The sequence below is a fragment of the Dendrobates tinctorius genome, unplaced genomic scaffold (assembly GCF_039654945.1).
Source record: "Dendrobates tinctorius isolate UK_male_01 unplaced genomic scaffold, ASM3965494v1 ptg000116l, whole genome shotgun sequence".
Lineage (NCBI taxonomy): Eukaryota > Metazoa > Chordata > Amphibia > Anura > Dendrobatidae > Dendrobates > Dendrobates tinctorius.
In genome coordinates, this window is record NW_027361784.1 from 16,254,947 (window position 1) to 16,278,149 (window position 23,203).

Below are 23,203 nucleotides of genomic sequence, written 5' to 3' on the forward strand. Positions count from 1 at the left end.
CTATAATTATTAAGGTGGTTCCGAGCAAAGAAGAATAAAAAAATATTGAGGTTTACCCAAAAAATGTGTCCTCCATGAGTCATAGTGAAGAAAGGTACAAAAAGATGTACAGATCTACCTAATGAACCTCCCCCTACTACTCTAAGAGGTACAGTGTGAAGGGAAAGGTTCCCAGTCACACTAAAATCAGCTAAACCCAACAGTTTCAGACGAACCAGCTGGAAATCTAACATGTATGGAAGCCTACCAACTCTCTCCTGATCAAGAAAGTATCCCTGTTATTTCCACAGGAGAAGTCAGCACTAGTGGTTTCTGGCAGTGGACTACTCCGCTCTTCTTACTAGAATCACATGAATACTTAACTGTTGGCCTGAACGAGCATCCAACCAACTGCTACCTATGGTGTATGAACACCTTTAGGAATACATTTTGGTCATTTTTGATACCTGATCATTACCCAATTTAAGCTATGCATCAGTAATACAGAATTATATTGATTGCCTTTCCAGTCACTTTGCAACCTCTTTCAATAATCTGGAATGATGTTTAACATCCATTATAAGTTTATGCTTAGAACATACAACACTGCCTTTCACCTCTCCAAACAAACCTATTTCAACACCCTCATCACCTCACTGTCCAATAACCCTAAACGTCTCTTTGACACTTTTCATTCTCTACTCAACCCAAGAGTACAGGCCCCAACCACGGAGCTCCGAGCTGACGATCTGGCCAATTACTTCAAAGAAAAAATTGACCAGATTCGACAGGAAATTATCTCCCAATCACCTCATACCAGGCACCGTCCTCCCTCCCCCACTGCATCTAGCTCACTCTCTGATTTTGAACCAATCACAGAAGAAGTAAGCAGGCTCCTTGCATCTTCTCGCCGAACCACTTGCACCAGTGACCCATTTCCGACACATCTCCTCCAGTCCCTTTCCCCTGCTGTCACCCCTCACCTAACTAAAATATTTAACCTCTCTCTCTTCTGGTATCTTTCCCTCCTCATTTAAGCATGCCATCATACATCCATTACTTAAAAAAAACCCATCCCTCGACCAAAACTGTGCCGCTAACTATAGACCTGTCTCTAATCTTCCCTTCATCTCTAAACTCCTGGAATGCCTGGTCCATTCCCGTCTTATCCGCTATCTCTTTGATAACTCTCTTCTCAAACCTCTCCAATCCGGTTTCCGCTCTTTACACTCTACTGAAACTGCTCTCACTAAAGTCTCTAATGATCTACTAACAGCTAAATCAAATGGTCATTACTCCATGCTAATTTTCTTGGCTCTCTCTGCAGCATTCAACACTGTGGATCATCAGCTCCTCCTCACTATGCTCCGTTCAATTGGCCTCAAGGACACGGTTCTCTCCTGGTTCTCCTATCTCTATGACCGCTCCTTTACTGTATCTTTTGCCGGTTCCTCCTCCTCTCACCTTCCCCTTACTGTTGGGGTTGCTCAAGGATCGGTTCTAGCCCCCTCCTCTTCTCCTTGTACACTGCCCCTATTGGTCAAACAATCAGTAGATTTGGTTTCCAGTACCATCTCTATGCTGGTGACACCCAATTATATGCTTCTTCTCCTGACATCACGCTAGCCTTTCTAGAAAACACCGGTGATTGTCTAAACGCTGTGTCTAACATCATGTCCTCACAATATCTGAAACTGAACCTGTCAAAGACTGAACTCCTTGTGTTTCCTTCCTCTACTAATGTACCTATACCCGACATTGCCATTTCTGTGTGTGGTTCCACTATTACTCCCCAGCAACATGCCCCCTGTCTTGGGGTCATACTTGACTCCGAGCTTTCGTTTGCCCCCCACATTCGATCACTGGCTCGCTCTTATCTGCACCTCAAAAACATTTCTAGAATTCGACCCTTTCTTACTTTTGACTCCACAAAAACTCTTACTGTTTCTCTTATTCATTCTCGTCTCGACTATTGTAACTCTCTTCTAATCGGTCTCCCTCTTACCAAACTCTCCCCTCTCCAATCTGTCTTGAATGCTGCAGCCAGGATCATATTCCTCACCAATCGTTACAGCGATGCCTCTACCTTGTGCCAGTCATTACACTGGCTACCCATCCACTTCAGAATACAGTATAAACTTATTACCCTCACCCACAAAGCCCTCCATGACTCAGCAACACCATACATCTCCACCCTTGTTTCAGTATACCACCCTACCCGCGCCCTCCGTTCTGCTGATGACCTGAGGTTAGCATCCTCAATAATCAGAACCTCCCACTCCCGTCTCCAAGACTTTACACGTGCTGCACCAATTCTTTGGAATGTACTTCCCAGGTCAATACGATTAGTCCCCAATCCCTACAATTTTAAGCGTGCCCTGAAAACGCATTTATTCAGACTGGCCTATCGCCTCAACACATTAACCTAATCTATCCCTGTGTGGCACAGACAAAAGTTTTACCATAACCAGGTTCCCCGCATCATGTTCCCACATGCTTCATGCATCCATTAGCCCTCTGTGTCTCTACTGTTACACACTTAACATTATGGCTGGTCCATACAATCAGGGCAACTGTTACCACCCACCTTTCATGTCTACCTCTTTCCTCAGACTGTAAGCTTGCGAGCAGGGCCCTCATTCCTCTTGGTATCTGTTATGACCTATGTGATTGTTATGCTGTAATGTTTATTGTCTGTACAAATCCCCTCTGAAATGTAAAGTGCTGCGGAATATGTCGGCGCTATAGAAATAAAATTTATTATTATTATTATAACAGTATTAACTGATTTAGAAGCACATTCACAGTTGATAGACACCCATTTTTCGGATCCATTGTGACATTAATCACTGCTCACAGACAAGCCGTGAGGCAGAGTGGTCAAGAGGTCCAACGTCAAAAGCCGGAAGGTACGTCAAAGACAAATCGATAAGACAAATGGATAGTAAGGCGCAAAGTGCAAGATCTGGTAACCAAGGTCAGAATGCGGCAAAAGCAGAAAGAGGTTATACAAAAGGGTACTCAAAAGGCATATCCAAGGTCCGGCAACAAGAGATCAGAGTATCAGCTAACAGAGCACAGAGTAAACACACACACACACACACACACACACACACACACCACTCAATGACCTAACACTTCCAGCCAGTTAAATAGAATGGCAATGACCCAGAAAGGAAAATGCCTGGAAGAAACTTAAACACAACACTGACAGCCCAACATGTCCCTGCTATCCATAAGGTGTCTGATCTGTAACTGACTCGCCCGTGCTATTCATAGGGCAGTTGAGCTGCCACTCACAGGCCGACCCACCCCTGCTATCCACAGGGCGGCTGAGCAGTCACTCACAACAAAACACGTCCCTGCAATCCATAGGATGGCTGAGCTGCCACTCACAGACTGACCCACCCCTGCTATCCACAGGGTGGCTGAGCAGTCACTCACAACAAAACACATCCCTGCAATCCATAGGGTGGCTGAGCAGTCACTCACAGCACCCCTAGGACACAGCAAGTGGTGAATTTGCGACAACCATGATCAATAAGCCACAAACAGAATACAAAAAGCATTTCGGTCTCGGGAAAACATGCAAGGTCTTTGCATTATATTCACAGTATATTGCAATACTTCATTTCCCTTGTGAAGGCACTACAAGGAAAAGATCCAAGATGCTTCAATAGATTTTTGTCTAAAACTTAGCACAACTATTCTGTTACAGTTTTGATCATCATCCAGTCTGTCTGGGATTACAAAGAGAGACAGAAGAATTTGTACAAATGACATTCACAGAAGATCTGCGGTTAGTTCTCCAAGATCTTTGGAACAACATCTCGCACAGTTCCTTCAAAAATTATACGCAAGTGCCTAGAATTGATCCTGGTTTGATGTAAAAGGGCAGTCACACCAAATATTGCTTTCATTTAGGTTTCCCTTTCGTTCATTCACTTTGCATTTTATTAATTGAGTTAAATATACTAAATACTACTATTATGAAAGAATTCTTATTTTGCAGCATTTTTTTTTTCACACCTGCCTATAACTTCTGCACGTTTCCCAAATCCAAGCTATTTAGATGGAACCAGATAACCATTTATTGTGTATGAGGGCCTCCCAACTCTTCCCTCAACAGATGATGATGAAGAAAAGGATGATTCGGCATGTAGAATTCCAATGCCCAATCCTTTTGTTCTTAGGGAAGATAAAATGTAGAGGTGTCTGGTGGCCGAAGCCTACACTCCAAATCCAGCACAGAGCCAATACATGATCAGAAGAACCATGTGATGCCAAATTATCTCACCATAGGTGCTCGTCAACACTGGTGGAGGCTACACTTTGCGTGATAATGCAGAGACAAGGCACCAGAATAATATCTTAATATCTACATAGAAATCTTTTATTGTAGAAATTTTGCTGATTTAGAAAAAAAAACATGGTTCGTGGTGAAAAGCGATAACACAAAATAAAAGCTGGGTTCCAGTAAAGACACCAAATTTAACATACCGGTAGATCAGTGGAAAACTTCCCACCGTGGGCCGGCAAACAATGCACATTTATTTACATACGGGCATTCTCTGTGGTTTGATGACTGAAATGAATAGAATATCTTAAAATACATGGCAGTACACAACGTTAAATGGCTGTTGTGAGTACTGTAGTGTCCTAGAGTAAAATACTCTGCATGATCACCGTCAGTAGCCCATTAGGTTATATAGCTGCTTATACTCATTACAGAACTCAATTTCCCAAAATTCTGCATTCAGGAGAACTGTGGTTCCCGAATTCCTCCACACCAAGGGGGTAACTACCATATATCGGTGGAGTCTAATGGGGGGGAAGTTATCACGAGGGGAATTTTTGAAGTCCGCTTTGCTTGCAGCCACGTTGCAAATATTCGCCCCAAGTTTATCAAGGTACCAGATTGGAGTAACGCTTCTTTTTTTTTTATGCAACATTTCTAAAGTGGTGTAAAATGGCAAAATGTAGAATTTTTTGGTGCAAATACAACATGCAACATTTTTACAGACAAATGAACTGTTGACAAACCTTAATGAGTTACCACCCAAATGCCCTGTTCACAGCCAAACTATGGTTCCCATTCATCACGAAAGTCTCAAAACAGTTCCAGGCTCATTGTATGATGGATCCAAACAACCCTAAATAGACATTTTTTATACTTAGAAATGCGTCTGTTGGGGGTACAGATGAGGTTTTCATTGTTTGGTGGAACAATTCCACACGCTGTGCTTTCCTTGCCATCCAAAGTTGATACACCACGTCGACTAAGCCCTTTACGAAAGGGTCAAGTGCACAGAGTCCTTCATTATTGTTAACAGAAGAAGTCTTTTATTTGGTCTCCTCTATTCAGGGCCTGATATATCTGTGGTCCCATAGAGAATAGTGCACAGTCCAACTTTTAAAAAATATTTTATTGCTTTCCATTACTAGAATGTATGCAAGAAAATATACAAAAACTTCCCAGGACTTTCAAAGATCAGTAATATTTAATGCCAATGAAGGATTTTAGGTAAAGCCCCACAAATTAAGGTATCTGTTATTTTCATTTAATGGCGGGACCAAAAAAATATCCCTATAACAAGGGCACTCTATTGTTTGTAGTTTCCATATACTTCTCAAATTTTGTCCTTCTAAGAGAGGGACATTCTCCCAATAAGTGGGGATCCAGTAAGAATATTCCAAATTGCTACAGTGCAATATAGAAACTGGAAAACAGTACTTTGCAGCGAGAGCAAACTAAGAAGACAAAAACGGTATTAGGCTGGTTTCACACTTGCGTTTTTTTGCGCTGTATTTTAGCGCTAAAAAACGCATGCGCTTTTTTTTCCTATATTTTGCATGGGATGCGCTTATGTGCGCATACACATGCGTTTGTATGCGTTTTTACGAGCATGCGTTTTTTTGTTGACCATCGGTTAGACAATGGAAATTAGGGGTTTGGGTTAGAGTTAGGGTTAGTTAAGGGGGTTTAGGGTTAGGGTTAGTATGGTTTGGTTAAGGGTTAGGGTTAGTTAGGGTTTAGGGTTAGGAGGGTTTGGTTAAGGGTTAGGGTTAGTATGGTTTGGTTAAGGGTTAGGGTTAGAGTTAGTATGGTTGGTTAAGGGTTAGGGTATGGTTTGGTTAAGGGTTAGGGTTAGTAAAGTCATGGTTTGGGTTAGTGTGAGGGGCCAACTAATGTTGGAAAAAAACGCAAACGCGGTAAAAACGCGCTAAAAACACATACAAACGCATAAAAACGCTGCGTTTTTTTCATGCATGCGCATAAAAGTGCTTGAAAAAAACGCAGCATTTGTATGCGTTTGTATGCGTTTTTTTGCGGGAAAAACGCGCTGCAAAAGTGTGAAAGTAGCCTGAGCTTCTCTTTTTTTATTACCAGAAGTTTTTTTTTTTTAAGGGCATCTGTTTGTACTTAATGACTGTTCAAACCAAGCACAGATGTCCTTTCAGCACTGCAGGAATGGACAAGGGCATAACTACAATAGTTGCAGGGGTTGCATTCGGACTCAGGCCTTGGAGCATAAAGGTCTCAAAAAGACCAATATTGTTAAAGATTTGCAATAATTAGGGGCCCAACGTTAGATGTTTTGCAGTGGGGCCCATGAGCTCCCAGTTACGCCACCCGAGATGGACATACCGTTGGTGCAACCTGCGGCCCATAAGCTAAGGGGGCCACTACTACTTCCAAAGCAGGTGGAATTGTGCATTATGATAAACCATTAGACTGCAATTGGCCCATATATTTCTCTCCCAGGGTCCTCTCCTGTGTGTGCCACCGTGCCACTATAAAAACTGAGGAAAAAATAGGGCAGTAGGGTCTTATCAAACATATATGTATTTTTATCAGATTGTGCTAACCTGATCCATAGTGGTATACACTTTAGATTTGATGATCAGCTGATGTGAATCCACGGGTTATCAATTAACCAACGAAAATCTGTATCAGAGGAATTTTGTGAATATCTTCCACGCTGCTGATTTACTGAAGACATCAATCCCAGGGTATCTAATATATAAAGCTCAGTGTGTGTGTGTGTGTGTGTGTGTGTGTGTGTGTGTGTGTGTGTGTGTGTGTGTGTATATATATATATGTCCGGAATTGGCATCCGCACCGTCGCAGCTACAGCCACAAAATTTGGCACAGTCACACGTCTGGACCCCGAGAGCGTCATAGGCTATGTTGTGAGGCGAAATTTTAACCCCGCGCATTCCAATTCACCAAATAATTTTGCCCCTATCTACATAACGGGGAAAAAGTGAAAGGCAAAGTGTTGGAGGCAAATTGACAGCTGCCAGATGTGAACAAGGGGGACTTAAAGATTAAGAGCGATGGCGCCAAAGAGTATATACCGTACAGTTGCTAAGGTGGGGCCCTGACATGGGATACTCACCAGACACGGGGATATGAACACACACAAAATGCGCCACACACTACCACGTGCGCCAACACATATACCACCCTCAGCACACATTTCACCACACATACACCAACCTCGCCACATAAAAGTCAAAACACAAAAGTCGCCACTCAAAACTCACCACGCTGTCCCAGAGCTGTTTAACGGATGAAAAATGAGCTGTGATTGGTTGCTATCAGCAACAGTTTTCTTTGTAGACAGTTGTGGTAACTGAGGCCTATTATTCTTATCATTTCTATGGTGTTATCGTCATTCTGTAAAGCTGGAAATAACACAATTTATTACTGTGCCAACACAGACCACCCTCTGACACAGACTGCAGGGGGAGCCCAGTATCACACAGGATAGGATTAGATACATGGCTCAGCAGTCAGTATCACACAGGATAGGATTAGATACACAGCTCAGCAGTCAGTATCACACAGGATAGGATTAGATACACGGCTCAGTCAGCAGTCAGTATCACACAGGATAGGATTAGATACATGGCTCAGCAGTCAGTATCACACAGGAGAGGATTAGACACATGGCTCAGCAGTCAGTATCACACAGGATAGGAATAGATACACAGCTCTGCACACAGTATCACACAGAATAATATTAGATACACGGCTGAGCAGTCAGTATCACACAGGATAGGATTAGATACATGGCTCAGCAGTCAGTATCACACAGGATAGGATTAGGTACACGGCTCAGCAGTCAGTATCACACAGGATAGGATTAGATACACAGCTCAGCAGTCAGTATCATACAGGATAGGATTAGATACACAGCTCAGCACACAGTATCACACAGAATATTAGATATACGGCTGAGCAGTCAGTATCACACAGAATAGGATTAGATATACGTCTCAGCGGTCAGTATCACACAGGATAGGATTAGATACACGGCTCAGCAGTCAGTATCACACAGGATAGGATTAGATGCACGGTTTTTACGTGCAATATAATCATTATAATTTGTTATAACTAACCACAGTTGGTTACTATGCCCAGGCAACGCCGGGCTCTTCAGCAAGTTTTTAATAAAACTGTGTATTTTTTATTCAACGCGTTTCGAAGTAACAGGCACTTCTAATTGAGGAAACGACCACATGTTAAGTAAAAAAAAAGGTATTAAAAATATCCTTGGATTGAAGTCTTCAATAAATCAGTAGCACGGAACATATTCACAAAAGTCCTTTGTGCCCGCCATTGGCAAGGCTAAATAGTTCAGCGATTCCCACCTACTTATTTTCCATCTAGCTCTGCCCTTTTCGGTCTCCTGTAACGACGGTGCTGTCAATCAAGGAAGAGGAGGGTGGAGATAAGAGGTAATAATAAGCAGATGGGAAGGTCCACCAAATTGTTCGACATGTCAAGGGGACACTACGTTTGGTTTGACAGCCTCGCACAGTTTAGCAACACTTTCTGTTACAAGATGGTCGCATTGCAACACACTGGTTAGTAGCGGAGGCTAGAGACGCGCTGGAGAAATTACAGGACCTAACCTGTGTACTGTGCACTTCTGGTTTCAATTCAAACAATGGGCGAAGACATAAAACTAAGCAGTAACCGCGAGATTGAAAGTGGCACAAGGGATAAATTCTGCCATCGCAGATCTGTTTAGCGCACGCAATAAAAATGGAAAACGTAGTCGGATTTATCCTTTCAATGCAACATAACGAAAGCACACGCTCCATATATGCCGTAATGCCGGCATTACCAATATTGCAAAATAAAAGGGGAAAAAAAAAAAAAGTAGATTATGTTTATCGAGTATGTTCCAAAACACGGAATAAAAGGCAAGCAGCTCAGCTCGAGCCTCGTATCATTCAATAACTTTTCCAGCACAAAGAGCAATCAGGACTTGCTGATTATAGTCCTTTTCAGTGTAACTGAGCCAAGGAAAAGGCAATTGCTTACACTTTTTAGACTGGAGAGATAAAAAGAAAAAAAAAGGCAATTACATCCATTATTGTAGACTGCAAGATAAGGGATAGCGGTTATGTCAGATCAGAAAAAGAACTGACCTTACAATTCCCGCTGAGATGAAATACAATATAGAAGTACGGAGCGACAAAATATAGCAAAAACATTATCGAAGTGATACATTTAATAGGGGATTGTAAGGGAGAAGATGTCATGGATATCAGGGAGGGCTGCAGTTTGGGGTCACGGCTGCTCAGGTGGTTGTTTTATCGGCTTTATGCAGTTGTTGCGTCAAAGTTTTAAATCACAGGAACTGTAATTGTTAATCAGAATTATAGAGCAGTTCCAGTCATAACGTATAATGAGGAGCTATTCCAGGAGATGCAGACAGGTCGCACCTACAGATATGACACCCGTTGCTATACATTTAAATTGACCACTGCTCCCTTTGGTTTGGCTCTGACGCTAGAGACAGTGAAAGAGGGAAAAAAAAAATCACTTTAAATGTCCTGACCTGCTTCTTTTAGTAAATAATCACATTTCCTATTTGGAAAAAAAAGAACATTTTTCTGCTGTACTTCCTCAAAGCACAAATATGTATGAATAAATGGAAAACTGGGTGACACTATTCGCTTTCTCAATGAGGTATGTCTCTGTTGTCTCCTCTCCAGCTTGTCACTTAGTGCTGACAAAGATAAATTGTTCAGGAACACATCCAACTGACAAGGGAATTAGAGGTCGATAAAGTTATATATTTATATGAGAAGTAACATGGAACAGCACAAATATTAAGAGCACACGGGAGAGCTGACAGATCATCTGTAAAGTGCAGAACACGGGAGAGCTAACAGATCATCTGTAAAGTGCACAACACAGGAGAGCTAACAGATCCTGTGTAAAGTGCACAACATGGGAGAGCTGACAGATCCTGTGTAAAGTGCACAACATGGGAGAGCTGACAGATCCTGTGTAAAGTGCAGAACACGGGAGAGCTGACAGATCCTGTGTAAAGTGTACAATACAGGAGAGCTGACAGATCCTGTGTAAAGTGCCCAGCACAGGAGAGCTGACAGATCCTGTGTAAAATGCACAACACAGGAGAGCTGACAGATCCTGTGTAAAGTGCACAACATGGGAGAGCTGACAGATCCTCTGTAAAGTGCACAATGCAGGAGAGCTGACAGATCCTGTGTAAAGTGCACAACATGGGAGAGCTGACAGATCCTCTGTAAAGTTCACAACACAGGAGAGCTGACAGATCCTCTGTAAAGTACACAACACAGGAGAGCTGACAGATCCTCTGTAAAGTGCACAACACAGGAAAACTGATAGATATTCTGCAAAGTGCAAAACACGGGAGAGCTGACAGATCCTCTGTAAAGTGCAAAGCACTGGAGAGCTGACAGATCCTCTGTAAATTGCACAACACAGGAGAGCTGACAGATCCTCTGTAAAGTGCACAACACAGGAGAGCTGACAGATCCTCTGTAAAGTGCCCAACACAGGAGAGCTGACAGATCCTCTGTAAAATGCACAACAAGGGAGAGCTGACAGATCCTCTGTAAAGTGCACAACACAGGAGAGCTGACAGATCCTCTGTACAGTGCACAACACAGGAGAGCTGACAGATCATCTGTAAAGTGTCAACATAGGAGAGCTGACAGATCCTCCATACAGGAGAGAATACGAGTCGAGGGCTTTTTGTTTTTTGATCACTGAGTATGGCAAGTGAAAACTTCATTGTGAACATTTTTTTACAGCAGCTCAAACACTTATCACTAAGTAGACAACATAGGAATTGCTCATGTAAAGAAAATAAATTGAAAAATGCTCATCGTCTTCAACTCACAGCATAAGGTGCAAGAAATCCTAAAATCTTATAAGAATTCTTCATAGCAGAATGTAAGAACATTTTCTCTAAAGTATTAAAGGGGTTGTCCGGGCTTTTCACATAATCTCAGTACATATCTGGGCTGCAGAATTATGACAATAAGTAATTTACTTTCTGTCACTAGTTTGCACGGTTTTCTAGATATTCTCAACAGAACATCCAAGGGGGGGTGTGTTATGGCATTGAAATGAGAACTAGTCATAACCTCCTACTCTACTCCAAACATGCCCTCTATAGCAACAACCCCACCCTCCATAGCTACAGGCCCTCCCTGTCCACATGAAGCAGCCCTCATCACACAGTAACGAATTTTTCCCCTCCAGCAGCCTCCGTGCAGAGAGCAGAGAGCTGCTCCTCCCCCAGACACACACTGAACAGTTATCTATGGAAAGTGAAACTAGTGAGGAGGGAAAATCGTCCTGTATTCTGGGCCACTCCATGATTACAATACATAACTCATTATCAGTGATTCCTTCCCTCACTGTCCCAGGCTGCTGGCAGCAGTGAGAACAGACTGTGATGGCCAGTGATGGGGGTCTGCAGCTTCTAATCTGCACAGGGGATGGCAGTCACTGATGTAATCTGCTGTGTGACAAAGCCTCTGCTGTGTGAATGAGACAGCTCTGTGTCACTGATGTCTTCACACAGCAGCAGATTTGGTGCAGTGTGTGTGCGAAGCTCCACCAAACTCCCAGCAAGCTCCAGTGACCAGCACCACCCACTGCCCACTCATTGGCTGGCAGTAAACTGCACCAGCACTCATCTTTATCATCATTCCAGCATTGAAAAGAACACAGCAGTGATCCTGTATTTGTGAAAGCAGCACAATACATACATATATACACCCCCCAACACTTCACACTGTTACAGCTGCTGATTGGACAGGCTGCTCACATCAGTATTTGTGTCATTAGAGACACAGTGCTCACACATACACTGCACCAAATCTGCTGCTGTGTGAAGAGATCAGTGACACAGAGCTGTCTCATTCACACAGCAGAGGCTTTGTCACACAACAGATTACATCAGTGACTGCCATCCCCTGTGCAGATTAGAAGCTGCAGACCCCCATCACTGGCCATCACACAGTCTGTTCTCACTGCTGCCAGCAGCCTGGGACAGTGAGGGAAGGAATTACTGATAATGAGTCATGTATTGTAATCATGGAGTGGCCCAGAATACAGGACGATTTTCCCTCCTCACTAGTTTCACTTTCCATAGATCACTGTTCAGTGTGTGTCTGGGGTAGGAGCAGCTGGGTGGACTGCTATCTGCACTGAGGCTGCTGGAGGGGAAGAATTTGTTACTGTGTGATGAGGGCTGCTTCATGTGGACGGGGAGGGCCTGTAGCTATGGAGGGTGGGGTTGTTGCTATAGAGGGCAGGTTTGGAGTAAAGTAGGAGGAAACGACTAGTTCTTATTTTAATGCCATAACACCCCCCCCCCTTGGACGTTCTGTTCAGAATATCTAGAAAACCGTGCAAACTAGTGACAGAAAGTAAATTACTTATTGTCATAATTCTGAAGCCCAGATATGTACTGAGATTATGTGAAAAGCCCGGACAACCCCTTTAAGGCACTAAAACCAACTGTAAACGCAATGCTGATATCACCAGGCACATAAACATTCCTTTTGATTGTGTAGCCAAGCTGTGATAAAGAACGCAAGTGAGTGGTCGAAACGCGTCTTGCTCCCTTGCCCTGTCTATGCAACCATTGTAATTTTTGTAAGTTTTTAATGGACCTAAAATAAAGAAATAACTATTTTACCAGACACTGGAACAACAAGCTTTTTTTCCATTGAACATAAACATTCGGCATAAATGGTTCGATGTTAATTATTTTCAGCAGCAATTTCTGCATGCTTTCAGCAAAACTTGAATGTCATGAGGAGTGCTGAAGACAGAATCTGTGAGACACGTTGGTTAAGACAAGGATTAGGAGGACATAAAGACGCACAGCATGTCTGATTACGCAGGGCTGCCAGATGCGGCTGTGCACGCATAGTGGAGACGGGATTTCATAAAATCCTCTCCACTATGCTGTAACATCTGGACGGCAGTACACAGCATCCAATCCGCAGCAAATCCTGAAGGAGTCCTGACTGTGGAAACATACCCTTAGATATCATAGGGTGTGTGCACACGATCAGGAATGGCTCTGAATTTGCTCAGGATTCGACGCAGGTGAAATCTGCACCAAATCTGCACCTGAGGTCACTGGCAGGTCACCTGCGTTTTTGATGCGTTTTTTACATGCGTTTTTGATGCTTTTTTTACATGCGTTTTTGATGCGTTTTTTTACATGCGGTTTTGATGCGTTTTTTTCATTGCAGGCTTTTTTTCTCACTTTAAATAAAGCTAATTGAAAGTTGGCTTCTGGAAAGGGAAAAAGTGATTTCCTGTTTGCAGATATATTGGGGTATGTGCACACGGTCAGTAAACGCTGCAGGTTGGATGCTGTGTACGTCTGCAAGTCCAACCTGCAGCATCCAGCTGTTACAGCATAGTGGATGGCTCCTGCAGCTGTCGGGTGATAATGTGTGCACGCTATTAAAGAGAATGAATATTCACGGTTCTCAGTGAATATACATTGCCTTTAGTAGCGGGCACACATGAACGCCCAGAAGTTGCAGGAAGTCAGCGGCTGCTGCTAACACTGTGCCCGCTATTAAAGATCAGTGAATATTCACTGCTAATGACGTGCATCCGGTTTCCGCAAGTTAAATGTCACTGTCAGAGATTGACAGCGGCATTTAACATGTTAAGGGTACGTTTACACGCTTCTGTACGCACGGTGAATCTCAGCATGTGTCCACTTGAACGGTGCTATTTATCTTGCGGAGACTGAGCATCACCGCAAAATAAATAGACATGCCGTGGTCTATAAAGATAAAATCCCATCCACTATGCTGTAACATCTGGCTGCTGCGGATTGGACGCATCCGCAGCATTTATTGACCGTGGACACATACCATAATAGCCACGGGTGGATCGCAATTCCACCTGCAGATGTATGGGGCATATAACATGTGCTGGGAAAGTTAAAAATTACAGACCTCTCCATTCTTTGTAAGTGGGAAATCAATACTTATTTTCCCCACACTAACAGGAAGCATGTGTCTACCATTAAAGGGCATCTGTCAGTAGGTTCAACCCTCCTAAGCCAATTATATATGCGTGCAGGTCATAGAAAGTTGAATGAAATGATAAAAAAGGGGGGGAAGCAAGGGTTACCTATGGTCAGAACGCAATACATAAAATGCATATGCACATACTCGTATTGTTTTCTAACTGAACTCTAATATGAGACATTTAGCAAACAATTGATCAATTTTTTGAGCCACCCCGCCACGGCATTCTCATATGGAGCAGTCCTACTCTACTTTTTTTATATTCGCTGTGCCATTACGGCCTCCTAAAATGTATAAAAAGCAAGACTATATTCAATGCCAAGTGTACCTGAAGCATTTCTGAATCACTCCCAAGGTGCCAGAAAGGCAAGCGCAGATAAAGGCCAACCAGGTCCGGATATGGACATTTCAGATCTGACCTCCACACTGCCAATCCAACAACCATAGATGAAGGGTGAAACAGGCCCAGACACAGGTGCATAATCAAAACAGAGACTGGGGCAGGGTAGGGCTGCTGTATGTGTGTACAGCAGCCTAGAGCAATCACAATAAAGACAGATAGAATGGCGTGCATAACCCAGTGCGCATGGCAAAAAGTGGTGGACAGCCACAAAGCAATATCAAATAAAAAAGGGGGGAAGCCAGCGCTGCCTATGGTCAGAATGCAATACATAAAGTGCATATGCACATATTGATTTTTAACTGAACTTTAAAATGAGACATTTAGCAAACAATTGATCAATTATTTGAGCCACCCCGCCACGTCACGGCATTCTCAGATGGGGCAGTCCTACTCTACTTTTTTTTATATTCGCTGTGCCATTACGACCTCCAAAATGGGTTATGCACGTCATTTTACCTGTTTTTATTGTGATTGATCTAGGCTGCTGTACACACATACAGCAGCCCTGCCCTGCCCCAGGCTCTATTTGATTATGCACCTGTGTCTGGGCCTGTTTCACCCTTCATCTGTGGTTGCTGGTCAGGCAGTGTGGAGGTCAGATCTGAAATGTCCATGTCCGGACCTGGTCATCCTTTATCTGCGCTTGCCCTTCTGGCACCACGGAAGTGATCCAGAAATGCTTCAGGTACGCTTGCATTTTATACAGTCTTGCTTTTAATACATTTAGGAGGCCATAATTGCACAGCAACTATAAAAAACATAGAGTAGTACTGCCCCATATGAGAATGCCTTGGCATGGCGGGGTGGCTCAAAGAACTGATCAATTGTTTGCTAAATGTCTCATTTTAAAGTACAGTTATAAATCAATATGTGCATATGCACTTTATGTATTGCGTTCTGACCATAGGCAGCGCTGGCTTCTCCCCTTTTTTATTTGAATAAAATGATACCTTGTTATGTGCGCTCTGATGTCTTAACATAGAGAAATCCACTTTCTTCTGTAAATGAGCTGTTAAGATCTATGGGCCAAACATAGATTTTCCTGAGATTCTGCCACCAGAGCTAATTATTAAATGAAATGGGGCGTTAAAAGAGTGAGACATGTAGATCATACAGCAGTCATTACATGTCTCACACTGATAATGCCCCCTGTAAAATAAGTCCTGGAGGCAGACTCTTGGTGAGAGCGATGTCTGTCCAGCTACCAGATCTTAACAGCTCATTTGCATATAAGAATAATGTGGCTTTGTCTGGAATAAGACATTGGATCACAGACATCACGGTATCATTTTTTTTTTTTCAGTTTTTTATGAACTACAAGCCCATATAGACGGCTTAGGAGGTTTCATCCAGCTAAAATATTCCTTTAAAAAAGGTTAATGGCAATTGCAATAATTTAAGAGTTTAAATTTTTAAATATTTAAAAGAAATTTTTTTAAAATGTACATTAAACATAAAAATATTATTTACACAATTAACTGTTTTCGGATGACATATTCCCTTTAAGATGATGATGGGGATGTAGAACCAGAAGTACAAGAAATTTCAGGGCCAACCATTATATTCCTATTTTTTTTTTTTTCATTTTCAGAACTGATTTTATCGTTGATTCCTCATCAACAACGAAGTGCTAATTTATTTTAATATAATTGTAGTGACCTAGACATCGTGTCTTCGGAGAAGTGCCGAGTATGCATTATTTAAAATGTATGTGGGTGTTGGCAGCACCCGCCCTTCTGTGCACCCATAACCTTTGCTTTTGCTGCTAAATACTTCTACTCTTAAAATTTGCTTTAAGTGACATCATTTACATCACTAAAAGTGAATAGATCACCAAAAAGCTTTTGGCATCTTACATAATTAAGTAGAAGTCTAAGAACCGTGCTCGTTAGGTTTAAAGGCAATCAGAGAAGATACTCATCACACTGTGAGAATTAAATACAAAACCAGATCCATTATTTATAGATTGACTTTAATGGACATCAGAAAACAATCAGATGGATTTTTCTAATCATTATCAGACAGTTATCCGCCATATTTTAAACCAAGATGTTGCATATTTAGATGGTGAAGGAAACATTTGGATGAAGATTCCGGAGCCTCGATTACAGCGAAACAGAGAAGAGGCTAATTGAACTGATTAGGGAAAATGCTGAAAATCTAACAACATATGTTGTACGCACAAATATTTTACTTCTTTTTGTCTGATCTGCTCACAGCAAACAGATTCTGAGAAATATTCACAATATGTGCAGTAGGAAGCTTGACAATAAAAAAGGAGACTGGAGCAGACAGAAAGGCTAGAACGTTGGCCTAATTAAAGAGTTGTCTTGCTAAGTCAAACTTTTTTCATATGTCCCATTAAGGCAACTAGATATTATAAAGGGGGTGGATAACCAGAGATCACCCCCCAATATGTGCCAGAGAGAAGGGACATGTCAAAGAACTGCTCTACTGGAAGACTCAGCCAATCTACGTAGCACATGATCCAACATGTAAATGTAAAGAAGACAGCCTACACCTTGCCTCCGACGCAGTGCCATTCTACCGATGGTGGCACTGGGTCTCTGGGGGCTTGCCTGACGTTGTTATGCAATGTGAGCCCTCTAGATAATCAGCTGCCGCTTCACTATCACTTCCGTTGGCCATAACGGACATTTGGAGGAAGTCAGAGAGAAGAGTCAGCTCTCATTTCTTTCTTGTGTTTGTTTTGTTAGAAAGATGCGAGAGTGAATCGGCCGCTGATTTGCCACCAGAGCCCTGCTGCCATACGTCGTCACGCAAGCGTTAGATTGCCGATTCTCATAATCGCTGACAGCACTGGAAGTGAGTATAGACTGATTTTATTTTACAGAGGGGGAAGATTGCAACCGAAAGGCGTTGTCCATGTAGTGGACAAACCCTTTAATGTGACATTCACATAGCCACGTGAAGTGCCGCTGTCATATTTTTTCTCGGAGGGAGCAAGCAAACCCATTGGGTATGTTCTATTCTGATCCTCAAAATCAGATCATAATAGGACATGCTCTGATCCTAAAGGATCTCACACTCAGAACTGTGATTTCCACAAATGTATGAATAGACCCATGAAACACTATGGATCAGTACGCCATCTAATGAAAAAAATTGGGCAGGACGCACACATTTCACTCAGATGCGTGAAGGTAACCCAACGGCAGTGGCCGCTAGAGAGAAGTTCAGCTGGCAGAAGCAAATTCCTGCTGGTAGAAACATCCTGAAGCCAAACCCAGCTCATGGCTGGACCGGCTTAATTTGCAAAACAACTTTTTGACATGAGACATCCTCTCTAATTCCTTTAAGTGCTCATATGTTTTCTTATGATCTTGCACAACAATCTAACAATAAAATAAAAGGAGTCATACATATTAGTGTAAGGCTGAATGGATGATTTCAACAAAAGTAATCTGCAAAATTTAGAAGTAAATGATTTTTTGAGATGATGACAATCTGCTAGTGTTCAGCTAAAACTAAGTCAGCCATGTTTAACATTTTTGTTCAATAGCCGCTAGTCTATGAACTTCCAATGAGATATGGTTCTCAGAAAAAAATTGCAATTTATCTGTCATCATTAATCATGTCTGATCGTGACTGTAATGGCCAATATGATGTAAAATGTGTAAGGCTACGTTGACCGAGCTTTCGCCAGACGTCATTCATTTAACAGTTATTCAATAGACGTGATCAAAAAGATTTGAAGTACTCACAGAGATAGTTTGTAGCCATCAGACCACAGCCCTACAAACCTCCTCCCTCCTGCTGACATCCTTGGCTCATCTTCTGATTAGAAGGCCCAGACCGACATGTGCCTACAAATCATAAAAAGGCACCAGAGATTCGACGAGGTAGAAGGTTTACAGGTCTCTGGTTGGCAGCAATGGACTATGAACATGGACACAGGATCATGGTCCCTTTAATATTTTTTATAAACTCTATTATTCAACTATCAACCAACTTTTATCTAGTCTATATGACTGCCTCAAAAGGTAAACATGGGCAGATAAGAGACATTAAAGTGTTTATCCAGGACTATTATTATTATGGGCCAAAAAACTAACGGATATGTTGTGAACTCATTTTCTGGTTTACCTCTGGCTTCTGGTGAGGGTGGTGGAGCTGGCTGTGTTGACAGAAGAGTTGTGAGTTCTCCATCCAGGCTCCCTCTAATGGTGACAGTAGGTAAGCTGATCTAAATGGCAGAGACCTGCCACCTGAGGAGGAGGACTGTGAGTGGACATCAGGAGTCTCTGACTGGATTTAAGACAGCCGACTCCCTAATTTTGTGCTGGTGATTTTTTCCTGCCCTGAGGTTCTGGTTTCCAGTTCTGTTCCTGCCTTCTCAAGCTAAGTGTGCTCTGCTATTTTTTCACATGAAATTTGGTCTGGTTTACTCAGTTTTTGTGGTCAGCCAGCCCCTGCTGGGGCTGTGCTGAATTTCCATTCTTATGTCTCTGTTTATGCCAGTTTGCTTTTTGTCCCTGATCAGATTGGTCTCTTTTTGCTCTGTCTTCAGAATATACCAGAGTGCTGATATAGGGAATTGAAGTCTAGCGACTTCAGGGTTTTTGTTATCAGAAAGTGTTGGACATTTTTTGGCAGGGTTTTGTGCGTGATTGCAGACAGCATCTTTCCTTTCCTGTCCTTTCTAGATAGTGTGGGCCCCATCGTTTGCTCAGCCTATTTTTCTATCTGTGTTTGTGTTTTCATCTTGTCTCACCGACAATACATGTTTGGGGGCTGTCTATTGCTTTGGGGTCTGCTCTGGGGCAGTTTAGATTTCTCCTTTTCTTGCTTTAGGCTTATTTAGTTCTCCAGCTGAGACGAGGCGTCTAGCATCATCGTAGGTACGCTCCACGGCTACTGCTAGTTGTGTGGATAGGATCAGGGGTCTGCAATCCGCTTAGTTACCATCCTCTCTGGTTTTCTGTGGCTTAGCTTGTTTTTGTTTTTCCTCCTCGGTGACTCATTCATAACAGGAGATGTACTGTAGTTACTAACTACCTGCCTGTTCTGCCTTGCACCTACACAGAGCGGTCACCGACCGCTTCTGCTGGCGATTCAGCTGCTCCAGGTCACCAAAGCAGCTCTCCCTGTTGTGAGTTCATTTTCCCCTTCACCATTGAGGTCTGATGAACTCCCTCTTCTGGTGAAAGAAGGTAGTGAGGCTGATTACCAAGCACCTGAGCTGGATGATGACTGGGTGACTGGATATAAGGCAGCCGACGCCCTTCTGCCTTGCTGGTGATTTTCCTGAGGGATTCTAGGAGACCAGTCTGATTCCTGCTCCTCAAAACCTATGTTTTCTGCTCTGCTTTTTGCATTTGTGTTTTGGTTTTGTATTGCCTTGTTTTTCTGGATTTCTGCCATTCCCTGCTGGGGTGAGCTGAATTCCTTTTTGCTCTGTCTTCAGAAAATACCTGAGTACTGATATAGTCTTTTTGAAGCCTAGCGTCTTCAGGGCTTTTTTCCCTATCAGTCTGTTGGCTCTTGTTTTGATAGGGTTTTGGCAGACTGCAGACAGCAGCTTTTCTATCCTGTCCTATTTAGTTAGCTTTGGCCCCATCATTTGCTCAGCCTATCTTTCTATCTGTGTGAGTGTTTTTTCATCTTGCTTCACCGTCATTATATGTTGGGGGCTGCCTTTTGCTTTGGGGTCTGCTCTGGGGCAGTTTAGATTTCCCTTTCTGTCTTTAGGCTATTTACTTCTCCGGCTGTGATTGAGGGGTCTAGGGAACCGTAGGAACCCCCCACGGCTACTGCTAGTTGTTGTTGATAGGTTCAGGGGTCTGCAATCCGATAGCTGCCAACTTCTCTGGTTTTCTGGACTTAGCTAGTATTTCTGTTTTTGCCTCCTACGGTGACTCATTCATAACATCTCCCTCTTTTGGGCTGTTCTGTTGATAGCATGAAGTCAGCAGTCATGCCCTAATTGACAACCCTAGCAACAGAGCAGAGCGGAAGAGAAGCGGCTGCTCTGTCAATGTGACATCAGCGGAAGACGCTGAATTAGCACCGTGCACATCTGTCAAGTGGTTAGCCACTACCTGTCTGTTAGATTTTCAGCCAATAATAAATCTTTAAATCCTCTTAGGACCCAATGCACAGACGTTGGTCCCCCTCCCCAATTCATATACAGTAATTAGTAGCAAGTGAAATATTACACAACTAGTCCTCATTGTTGGCCAACAGGATTAAGATGCTAATTTTGGCTTCAATACTTGAACAGACAATAGCATATTATATACAGTGGGTAAGTAAAGTATTCAGACCCCTTTAAATTTTTCACTCGTTGTTTCATTGTATCTATTTGGTAAATTCAAAAAAGTTCATTTTTTTCTCATTTATGTACACACTGCACCACATCTTGACTAAAAAAAAACAGAAATGTAGAAATTTTTGCAAATTTATTAAAAAAGAAAAACTGAAATATCACATAGTCATAAGTATTCAGACCATTTGCTCAGACACTCATATTTAAGTCACATGCTGTCCATTTCCTTGTGATCCTCCTTGACATGATTATACTCCTTAATTGGAGTCCAGCTGTGTTTAATTAAACTAATAGAACTTGATTTGTAAAGGCACACACCTGTCTATATAAGATCTCACAGCTCTGTGCATGTCAGACCAAATGAGAATCATGAGGTCAAAGGAACTGGCCAAGGAGCTCAGAGACAGAATTGTGGCAAGGCACAGATCTGGCCAAGGTTACAAAAGAATTTCTGCAGTACTCAAGGGTCCTAAGAGTACAGTGACCTCCATAATCCTTAAATGGAAGAAGTTTGGGACCACCAGAAGTCTTCCTAGACCTGGACGTCCAGCCAAACTGAGCAATTGTGGGAGAACAGCCTTGGTCAATGAGGTAAAGAATAACCACCAGGTCACTAGGGCTGAGCTTCACAGATGCAGTAGGGAGATAGTTGACTATGTGGAATTTTCTCCTATCACTGCAGCCCTCCACCAGTCGGGCCTTTATGGCAGAGTGGCAAAACGGAAGCCTCTCCTCAGTGCCAGACATATGAAAGCCCCGATAGAGTTTGCTAAAAAACACATGAAGGGCTCCCAGACTATGAGAAATAAGATTATCTAGTCTGATGAGACGAAGATAAAACTTTTTGGTGATAATTCTAAGATGTATGTGTGGAGAAAACCAGGCATTGCTCATCACCTGCCCAATACAATCCCAACAGTAAAACATGGTGGTGGCAGCATCATGCTATCAAGGTGTTTTTCAGCTGCAGGGACAGGATGACTGGTTGCCATTGAAGAAAATATGAATGTGGCCAAGTACAGAGATATCCTGGATGAAAACCTCTTCCAGAGTGCTCTGGACCTCAGACTTGGCTGAAGGTTCACCTTCCAACAAGATAATGACCCAAAAGTACACAGGTAAAATAACAAAGGAGTGGCTTCAGAACAACTCTGTGACCATTCTTGACTGGCCCAGCCTAAACTCAATTGAGCATCTTTGGAGAGACCTGAAAATAGCTGTTCACCAACGTTCACTATCCAACCTGACGGAACTGGAGAGGATCTGCAAGGAAGAATGGCAGGGGATCCCCAAATCCAGGTGTGAAAAATTTGTTCCATCATTCCCAAGAACACTCATGGCTGTACTAGCTCAAAGGGTGCTTCTACTCAATACTGAGCAAAGGGTCTGAATACTTATGACCATTTCAGTTTTTCTTTTTTAATACATTTGCAAAAATTTCTACATTTCTGTTTTTCAGTCAAGATGGAGTGCAGAGTGTACATTAATGAGAAAAAAATGAACTTTTTTGAATTTACCAAATGGCTGTATTGAGACAAAGAGGGAAAAATTTAAAAGGGTCTGAAAACTTTCTGCACCTACTGTATGTTCTAAGATCTTTCTACAGGTGTTCAATGGCATTTTCAGCCATGATTGATGTACTGTATATAATTTTTTCCAAGGCTTAAAAAGGATATTATGTAATCATGAAAGGGGGTTGGAAATTTAGGATTTCATGGCTGTAATTAAGCTGAAGAATTGAAATAATAAAATTTCCAAACCCAATTTTGTGACCTAAACTAAAAATTTGGATGGACCGGTACATCGTCAACAGTCTGGCAAATATCAGATCTCAACCATACTGTGTGGTTGGTTCACTGTAGTCACTAAAATATCCTTCCAATCACTTCCAGTCTCCTATAGATTAAAAAAGCAAGAACTTAACCTATCTAATCAGGCACCAGTGTGCATTGTAGGAATGGAGAGATGGCCGTGCATTAGAGGTCTTTTTATCAATCTCCATCAAAGCTTTGAAAATTATTGAGCATATAAGACCCTTTTCCTCGCCAAGAACAGTGTAAGGCGGCATTATGATGGTGGTAATTGGGGAAATCTTGTATGTTAAGACTAAATATACTGACATAGATAATTTTACTTGCAGACATTAGTAAATAACCACATAA

At 42.4% G+C, this 23,203-nt stretch overlaps 1 protein-coding gene across 6 annotated transcripts in view; it reads right to left on the bottom strand.

The window, feature by feature from the left end:
• Nucleotides 1-23,203, bottom strand: part of TRPS1 (transcriptional repressor GATA binding 1) — a 375,172-nt gene that overhangs the window by 309,228 nt on the left and 42,741 nt on the right. The gene's annotated exons all lie outside the window — the stretch shown is intronic.